General features: G+C 40.0%; 1 protein-coding gene across 1 annotated transcript in view; it reads right to left on the reverse strand.

Annotated features, from left to right (window-relative positions):
* The window catches only part of LOC118834457 (aminopeptidase O (putative)), a 542097-nt gene extending 533593 nt beyond the window's left edge, over positions 1-8504 (reverse strand). The window contains exon 1 of the mRNA XM_036741906.1: positions 8455-8504. The gene's annotated coding sequence lies outside the window, so the exon portion shown is untranslated. The remainder of the gene's footprint in view (positions 1-8454) is intronic.
* Between the last annotated feature and the right edge of the window lie 419 nt (positions 8505-8923).

The raw sequence follows: 8923 nt of genomic DNA on the forward strand, positions 1-8923 counted from the left end.
CCTTTATTTAAATGCTCTTTACAATTGTTTTTATTGTGTTGTAGTAAGTAGTTTAAAATTTGCATTAAATATTTCCTTTTTTTTTTTTTTGCAATTAGTTATATAGAAGACCTGAGCTCAAATCCGGCCTCAACCACTTACTACCTGTATGACCTTGGACAAGTCATTCAACTCTACCTCAGTTTCATCATCTGTAAAAATGAGCTAGAGAAGGAAATGGCAAACCACTCGAGTGCCTTTGCCAAGAAAACCCAAAATGGAGTCACAAAGAGTCAGACATGCCTAAAGTTTAAAAAAAAAAAATTTATGCACTACTATATAGCTAATGTTCGTAAAAGTGCCACAAACAGCTGAGAAATACTCTCTGTCTCTGCCTCTTTTCTATTTCCATTCAGTAATTACCAGAGATCTATCATATCTCACTTTTATAACACTCTATTCAGATCCTCAAATTCTTTTCTTTCTTTCCTTTTTTTTTTTTGGTTAGATTTGGCTAGCTCTGAAAAGGGCACAATGAGATTTCTAAAAATTATAGTCTTACTGGTTCTTACTCTTTATTTCTCTTGAATTTTGTTTTGCTTCTCAGTATTCTTTCCCCAACTCTATCATTCTTAAGCATCTCCTTTGCCTTTTCCCTTGCTTCCACTAGTTTGTTTAGTTTAATGTACTTTTACTCCCCAAATCATTTTGTGTTTTCAGTCTTCCTTTGGTACAACTGAGATAACAGGGGGCTCCCCAAACTTTTCCTCAGATAAAGAGGAAATCTGGAACAAAGTAGGCAGGAGTTAAAAAGCAAAATAAAGCATGGAAGGAGAAGAAAAAATCTTTACAATTTAGAAATTTAAGAGTATATAAGAATCTTTCATACCAAGGTCATACCAAAGCCTACAAAATGTACTTATGTGAAAACAAACTTTTTTACATCAAATAACTAGTCACTGAATGTCCCCATGAGGGCAAAATGGATGTTCTAACATTAGGTGATATAGTGCAGTGGTCTGATTCATAAGATCATGGAACTGGAAAGAACCTAGCAGATCACCTAGTCCAATCCGCTCGTTTTACTAATGAGGAAACTGGGGCACTGAGTGGTTTAATAATAATGATAACAAGAACTGGCATTTACATTGTACTTTAAGTTTTGCAAAGTGCTTTACAAATATCTCGCTTTATCTTCACAAAATCCCTGGGAAGTAGGAGCTATTATTACCCCTACTTAAGAAATGAGGAATCTTGAGGGAGACAGAGGTTAAATAACTTGCCCAGGGTCACAGAGCTCAAAAGTGTGTGAGACCCAATTTCAACTCAGGTCTGCCTGACTCCAGGTCCATCAAATTATCCACTGTACCAACTAGACATGCCCAAGATCACAATGCACTAAGTAGCAGAAATAAGACCAAACTCACAAATTCTTTGTAGCTTTTCACAATGCTGACCACATCCTCCTCTTAGAGTCCCTCTATTCCCTTGTCCTTTGTGGCTCTGCTTTCTTAGTTCTCCCTTTATATCTTTCTTTTAGTGCTATCAAGAATTTCCATGGGTACAATCCTCATCTCTATGAAGATGATTCTTTAGAAAGATCTGAGAGTTTTACAGGACTGCAAACTCAGCATGAGGCACCAGTGCGATGGCAGCCAAAAGCTTGTGCCATTGGGCAGCATTAAGAGAAGCACAGCTTCCAGGAATAAGGAGGTGACCATCCCATAGTACTCCACCATTGTTTGGCATTATCTGGAGTACTGTGTTCACCTTTGGCCTCAATTTAGGGGGGACTTTGATATGCAGAAGAATGTCCAAAGGAGAGCAATCAGTATGGTGAAGGGCTTTGAGTCCATGTCATAGGAAGACAAGTTAAAGAACTGGACATGTTTATCCTGGAGAAGAGGAGGCTCAAGGGAGACATGCAAGCTGTCTTCAAGTATCTGAAGTTTATCATGTGGAAGGATTAGAATTGTTCTGTTTGTCCTCAGAGGGCAGAACCAGGTGCAATACATGGAAGTTACAAAAAGGCAAATTTAGGCTTGATGTCAGGAAAAACTTCCTAGAGTGTCCAAAAATAGAATGTGGTATTTTGGAGGGCTTCAAGGAGAAAATGGACAACCTCTTGGCAGGAACAGAGAGAATCCATGAGGAGAGGTTGGTCAACATTGTCAAAAGCTACAGAGATGATATCTGGGTTTGTTACAGTGGGGATCCTTTCCAACTCTCAAATTCTGGTATTTGAGGTTCCAAGTCAGGTTCCACTTTCTATCTGAAGCCTTTCCCAATCCACCTTGTGCTCCCTCTCCCCACCTTGAAATTACTTTGTACCTACCAATTTGTATCTAGAATGATGTCTGGTTTTTTAATCTTTCTATTTCCAATACCTATCACAGCACATTGCATATAGTAAGCACCAAATAAATATTCACTGAAACATATCAAGTTAATAAGTATAAAAAACCTGAAGCTCCTCTAATGAATATTGTAAATATAATGTATTACCTACCACCAGAAAGTAGTTAAATAGTTTCCACATCCAGACACATGTAGGACTTTATGCAAATGAAAACATTAATGCTACCAAACTGGACAAAATGGTATGATGTCATTTCTACAAAACTGTGCCAAATTCAATGTTCAATCAATTTCAATACCTAAGCTTCACTACTATAAGTGTCAAACAAATTTTAAAATGAACTGAAGTTGAGTAACATTAAAGAAATTAATTACTGCAAAGGAAACAAAATTAGTTAAGAACAAAATTACAATCAATGAAAAACTGTGAGAATATCTCCTAAGAAGTAGAATGTTTTAAGTTTATTTTTGTTCAGATTTCTTATTTCATTGGAGTACAAAATTCAAGTGAGGAATTTCCTTTTGCCAATTAAGAATGACCAATGTTCTGCAACTAAGTCTTAGAACTGACTAGCGTAGTAGGAAGAAAATCTACCAGACTCCTCTTCCAAGTGGACTGGGCTAGTTCTCTTCCTTGAAAGGTACTGATACAGTCTGATACTAAATTGGCTCAGGCAACTAAAGGATGGAGCCAGTGAGTTATTTCCTGCTCCCCTAATTACAAAGAGCCACAAGAAACAGTAGTTCCTTCCTGATTCTTGACCTGAGGACCACCCGAGAGGACGACCGGGTGGGCAACACAGGGACGGTTAATTCAGCAAAATTAGCATTTTGTCTTCCATGAATATCCTTCCTCTGCTATGTAAGTACGTGTCTTTGAGGGTAGAGATTGTCTCGCTTCTATTTGTATACTCAGCAATTAGCAAACTGCCTGGCACACAGTAAGTACTTAATAAATGGTAGTGTACATAGCCTTAAAATCCTAAAAAATAAATTTATATTATTACATCCTCTGCACCTAAAAACAGGTATTTGATGTTTAATGTTGTTGCTAAAGTTGGATTAAGTAAATTTAAATGATGCAAATATATTGGGAGAGTCTGAAGAAAAAATATGAAACTATAATACCATTTATCAGTTTGCTAACAGATACACACAACACAAACACATATGAAGCACTACAAGAAAATTCTTTCAGGCTTTTAGATCCTGTCCTTTAGAATATGCAGAGAAGTAAAGATGCAGAGAAATAAGGCAGGAGTCCTCAAAGGACTTGTACAGATTATTAAAGACAACTTTCATATCAATACCTAGCTGCCTAAAAAGGCATTTAGGAAGTGGACAGGGTATATATTGCTAAATACATTTTTAACAAACACATCAATACCATTAGATTCAAATGCCAGGGCAAATGAAATATATATTTCATTTTACATCTTCAGACAATGAAATCTCTAGTTATGAAGCTTAAGGCAGAAATCACTAACAAGGAAGTCACTTTAGAAGACAATTTGGTGGGACAGGGAAAATATTCGACTATTCCCCATCTGTTAAATGAAGAGGTTGGACTAGATGATCACTAACATCCTTCCTAGCTCACATTTTCTGGGATTCCATAATTATAATATAGCTTTGCCTTACAAAAAAAAATGAAAACAAAACTTAACATGAATATGCCTTTAAATTTGATGGGAAATTCAATTTCAACTTTTTAATATGTACAATTTTTATAGGCTCCTACAATGCAATAATTATGTACGTCTGTATATGATTCATTGGTCCTTACTATGTATGGCCACAGCCATACCATGTGTGATTTTGCATGGATGCTATTTTTAAACTACGACATTGACACATATAAATTATCAACCATAATTGATAAAAAGATAGCTAAAGATACTACATGTTATGTACTATACACATATACCTCATATACAATCATATAATTTTATATCTGTGGACCATTAGTTACTCTCTAGGCCTTACTTAGATTTCATTTATTTCAATAAAATACCCATATTCCAAGTAACGATAAAAATTCAATAATTTTTGTATTATGTTAATGTATATTTTTGACGTTCATTCCACACACCTCCCACAGTAAAATTTATTTCCATAGCTTCTAATCATTGACTTCTGGAGAGGTCAAAGAAGTATCTCAAGGGGTCCTTCAATCCTATAGATTACTATATCTCACAGATACTCATTTTAAATTATACAACCACTTAATTAATAACAAATTCCATCAAAGTTGTTACTGAAATCACAGTAGCTTTTTTTGTTATTTTCTCAGTCAACAGATACTAATAAAACTGTTGTTCTTTGGGAATCTGCCAACATTTTTGACATTAAATCTGAAAGACTCATACAATGGAAATGAGATCCCTTAAAGTTTTGTTATGATAAAATCTATTATCCAGAAAGCTGAGGAATAGGATGTTCTAGCAAATTAAATATACTAGTAAACTAAGGATTGGCATATTTGGTATACTGTGCCACAAGCAAATTGAAAATTCTTCAAAAAGTGAGAATACAGTGAAACATTGAACACCAAAAATTTGATGATTCAGAAAACACTTCAAATAACCTTGAGTTGTTTCAGATGACTGCACAGTACTGTTGGTAAAGAACCTGCAAGATGCAGAACTGAATCTCTACAGAATTTGTCCTATACATACCAGGATCCAGATAGATCCTAGCTTGTTTCCAAAACAAGAGAAAAGAAAAAAAAAGAGCTCTGAGCAATCAAAACGTGTCACAAAGTCTAAGAACTAAAGTTAATATACATTATAGGACCTACAGTTGGAAGACAATTTAGACTCATCTAAATTCCTCACTTTGCAAATGAGGAAAATAGGCTCAAAGAGAAGTAAAGTGGCCCCCAAATTACACAGCTAATAAGTAACAAAAGCTAAGATTCAGTCCTAGCTCCAATTCTTTGATGTTAAGTCTGGTGGTCATTCTAATATATCACACTGCCACTAATCATTCCTCGGGCACTTAATTAGTTCCTACCTACTGTATACTTACATACAATTCTACAATTTGGACTATGGTGCTTGGTTTCCAAATCCATAGTAGATTAAAAGCAATGAATTACAAGACTGAAGAGTGGTTGCTAGAGGTGGGCAGAGTAGCAGCAAAGAGGAGCTAACAGTTCGATAACAGAGATACAGAAAAAGCACAACCGCCTAAGCACTAGGGTTATTTGACATAGGGCAAGAAGCCTTCATGGAAATAAATAGGCAGGGCAGGTAATCATACTGGAAGACAATATAAAAACTAATGTTTATAATAATGACTCCTAATCATCAATAAAAGGTCAAATTACGTTTGGTGTACTATCTGAAAAAGCAGAGAAGTATATAATTCATTTTTTAAAAGTTTCCGTACAAAATGATTTAAAAATTTTTTTTTGAGTTTTCCTGTCTAAAGACTACCCAGCTATAAAAAAAAAGCCTATAAGAATACCCAGCTATTAAAAAAAAAAGTTCAATTAACCAGTGACTGATTCTCAAAAGGTTAAAGATAGCTGAGGTGAAAATATACTTGTTAGGTTTGTTCCTCCCATAAAAATTGAGTACAGGAGACAATAATTCAGTTTTTTGAGCTTTCCAGTTGTTTGGAATCTATGTATTTTGTGAGGTTTTTTGGGTTTTCTGAGGGGGGAAGGCAGGGCAGTTGGGATTAAGTGACTTGCCCAAGGTCAAACTCCTAGTAAGTGTGTCAAGTGTCTGAGGCCACATTTGAACTCAGGTCCTCCTGACTCCGGGGAGGGTGCTCTACTCACTGCGCCCCCTAGCTGCCCCACTGGAATCTCTGTGAACAGGAGTTCACTGTCTAAACTCTTAGAAAAATAATGCCATTTCTATGTTAGTGATAATCTTTAGTTGGCAAATCATGGTAAGCAAATGTTAACTTATATTAGACATATTGAGAGTTAAAATAAAAATCCTTTTAGAATACCATTTCAGTATTGAATGGGTGATTATGATAAAAGGAAATTGTATCAAAAATACTGGGTCTTTTTTCTAATTTTATTCTATCTTTTCTCTGTACTATTGCCAGAACTAAATATTCATTTATAATGCTCCCCTTATGTTTTTAAAGGGTTCCTAAAATTATACCAAGTACACTATTAACATCAGACATAAATATCTAGTCCTCTATGAGAAATACCCTATATTTTGATGGATCATAGATGTTCCGTGGGTGCCATTCTCCCATAAAACCTCCAAAGGGAATCTCCCTAACATGCTGGCAGCTTTCCTCTAAATTTCCTAACATTCCATGAACACCAGCAGATTGTGTAGGCTCTCTACCAGTTACCCATTGTTTTCACTCCATGATCAGCCCTCCTCCTTTTCCAGCAATATATCATGCTGATTGATATCCTTTCCAAAACCCTGCCCTAAATATGAAGTTTCCGGATTATTTATTAGTTTGTTATGGATCACATGTCAAAGACCTGTAATTTCATTAGCATAAATGCTCCCTCCACCTGTGCAGAACTCAAGCCTTCTATGAAAACAGTAGTCTCTGAGACCTGATACGGCGAAAGTATTCATCATCTTATAACTACACTGAAGATGAGCCTGTATCATCTTAGCTAGACTAGTCTTTAGATAAACAAATATAAGTACTGTCCAATATCCACACATTGTATCCTACCTGCTAGGACCTGCCAGAGGTTGTGCTTCAAAGAACTCAAAGTTACCAGCCTATTAGGCATCCAATCAGAACTTTAGTGGCGTTCATTTGGCCCACTAAAATCATAGTTTTAAAGCTGGAAAGGACTTCAGAGGTTATCTGGTCCAAATACCGCATTTTATGGGTGAGGCAGAGGAAGCCCAGGGAAGTGGGCTTGTCCAAGGTCACCCCAAACAGTATCAGAGGCAGCAATCGAACTCACGACCTCTGCCTCCAGAGCCAAAGCCTTTTACGCTGTAACACAGATTCTTTAACACTAGAACATAATAAACACTTCAAATTACATCCGAAGAAATCGCTCCCTTTAAGAGGCAGTTAGGTGGCATGGTGGATAAAGGCCAGGATTTGGAGTCAGATCACCTTCTTCAAACCCCGCCTCTTGCCAGTTACCAGTCAGTCAGTTACCTTCTCTGAGCCTCAGCTTCACCTGTAAAATGACGCAGTCGGACTCCACAGCCTCGGCCACCCATCTACGAGGTCTGTGGGGGCTGGGGGGGGAGGGGCAGGCTGAATGACAAGAAGGACTTTATGGTCACTGGAAACGGAACCGCTCCACCTGCCACAGACACAAGGACCCAATAAGAAGGTTTCATTGTAATTAAAAATGACAAGCGCTCGATGGCGGCGGGTGCCTCCGTACTCACACCACGGAAACCGCTACTTTTCAACCACAAGACACCGACTGCCATCACGCCAGAAACGCCCCCGAAGCCGGGTCTTCAGCGAAGCCCACGGTCAACGAGACCACGTGCGTGCCCGCGAAGGGGCTTAAGGCGCCGACGGTCGGGCGGGTGCGGGGGGGGACCGCGCGTGGGGATGCGGGCAAGGTGGCCACGGAGGGATGGACGCGGGGGAGGTAAAGCGAGGGGGTGCGACTGAGAAGGGGGAGCAGGCAGGGCGGGAAGGAACGGGGTGCAGCATGTCCAACTCGACAGGAAAGCAGGGTTTAACTGACGAGGTCATAGGGCAGTAAAACTAGAAATGGAAGGATCTGATCTAGCCGGAGTCGATCTAGTCCATCCCCCTCACTTTACAGAGGAAGAAACTGAGGCCCAGGAAGCCCACGCACTCGCCCAAGGTCCCAAGGGATTAAAGGCAGGATTTGAACTCCCGCCCTGGGAAGCTTCCTGAGTGGGCGCTTGCCAAAGTTCCACCCCCTCCGCTGCCTGCCTTCGGGTCATTTATCCTCAAGGATGACCATCATCTTTTCGAATCCTCTTACGAAATCTCGCCTAAGGACACCTACGCCTCTGGGACAGGAGGGGCTTGGGGTGGGGGGAGCATCCCCATCCAGCCTCGGGAGAAGGGGGCTGCTGTGCTTCCTTCCACACATCACCCGGAGAGGGGCACAGCAGGGGCCGGAGACTGCTGGGGATCAACAGCGAGGAGGAGACGGCGGCTGATTACCTGCGCCCTAGCCGGGGCCGGGGGCCGCAGACTCCTCACGCGGTTCCCACGGGCTCCGTCGCTCTAACGTCATCCGAGCGCGCCTCGTGCCGAGGCCACGCCCACCGCTCGCGACGCTCCTCCTTTCCCCGCCCCCTGGTTCATTCGGGTCCAGTTGTGGCCTCGCTCTCGTTCCCGCTCTTATTCCCGGGCTATGCGCCTGCCCCAGCTTAGGGAACCTCTCAGTTCCAATACTTGAGAATGGGGCTTACACTGGGCAAAGAAGAGAAACAGCAAAGATAAATAAATAATATATAGGGTTCATAAAGTGCGTTACGGATTTTGTCTTATTTGGTACTTGCAACCAGAGGAAACTGGGTGTTGCTGTGCTTGCACACGCCAGCATCTGCACTCCTGGGTGCAGAGCGGGGCACGGCATATTTTACAGATGAGGAAACTGAGTCTGTCTGAGGTTAAGTGATTTAAGCGA

The sequence above is a fragment of the Trichosurus vulpecula genome, chromosome 1, assembly GCF_011100635.1.
Source record: "Trichosurus vulpecula isolate mTriVul1 chromosome 1, mTriVul1.pri, whole genome shotgun sequence".
In the NCBI taxonomy this organism is placed as follows: Eukaryota; Metazoa; Chordata; class Mammalia; order Diprotodontia; family Phalangeridae; genus Trichosurus; species Trichosurus vulpecula.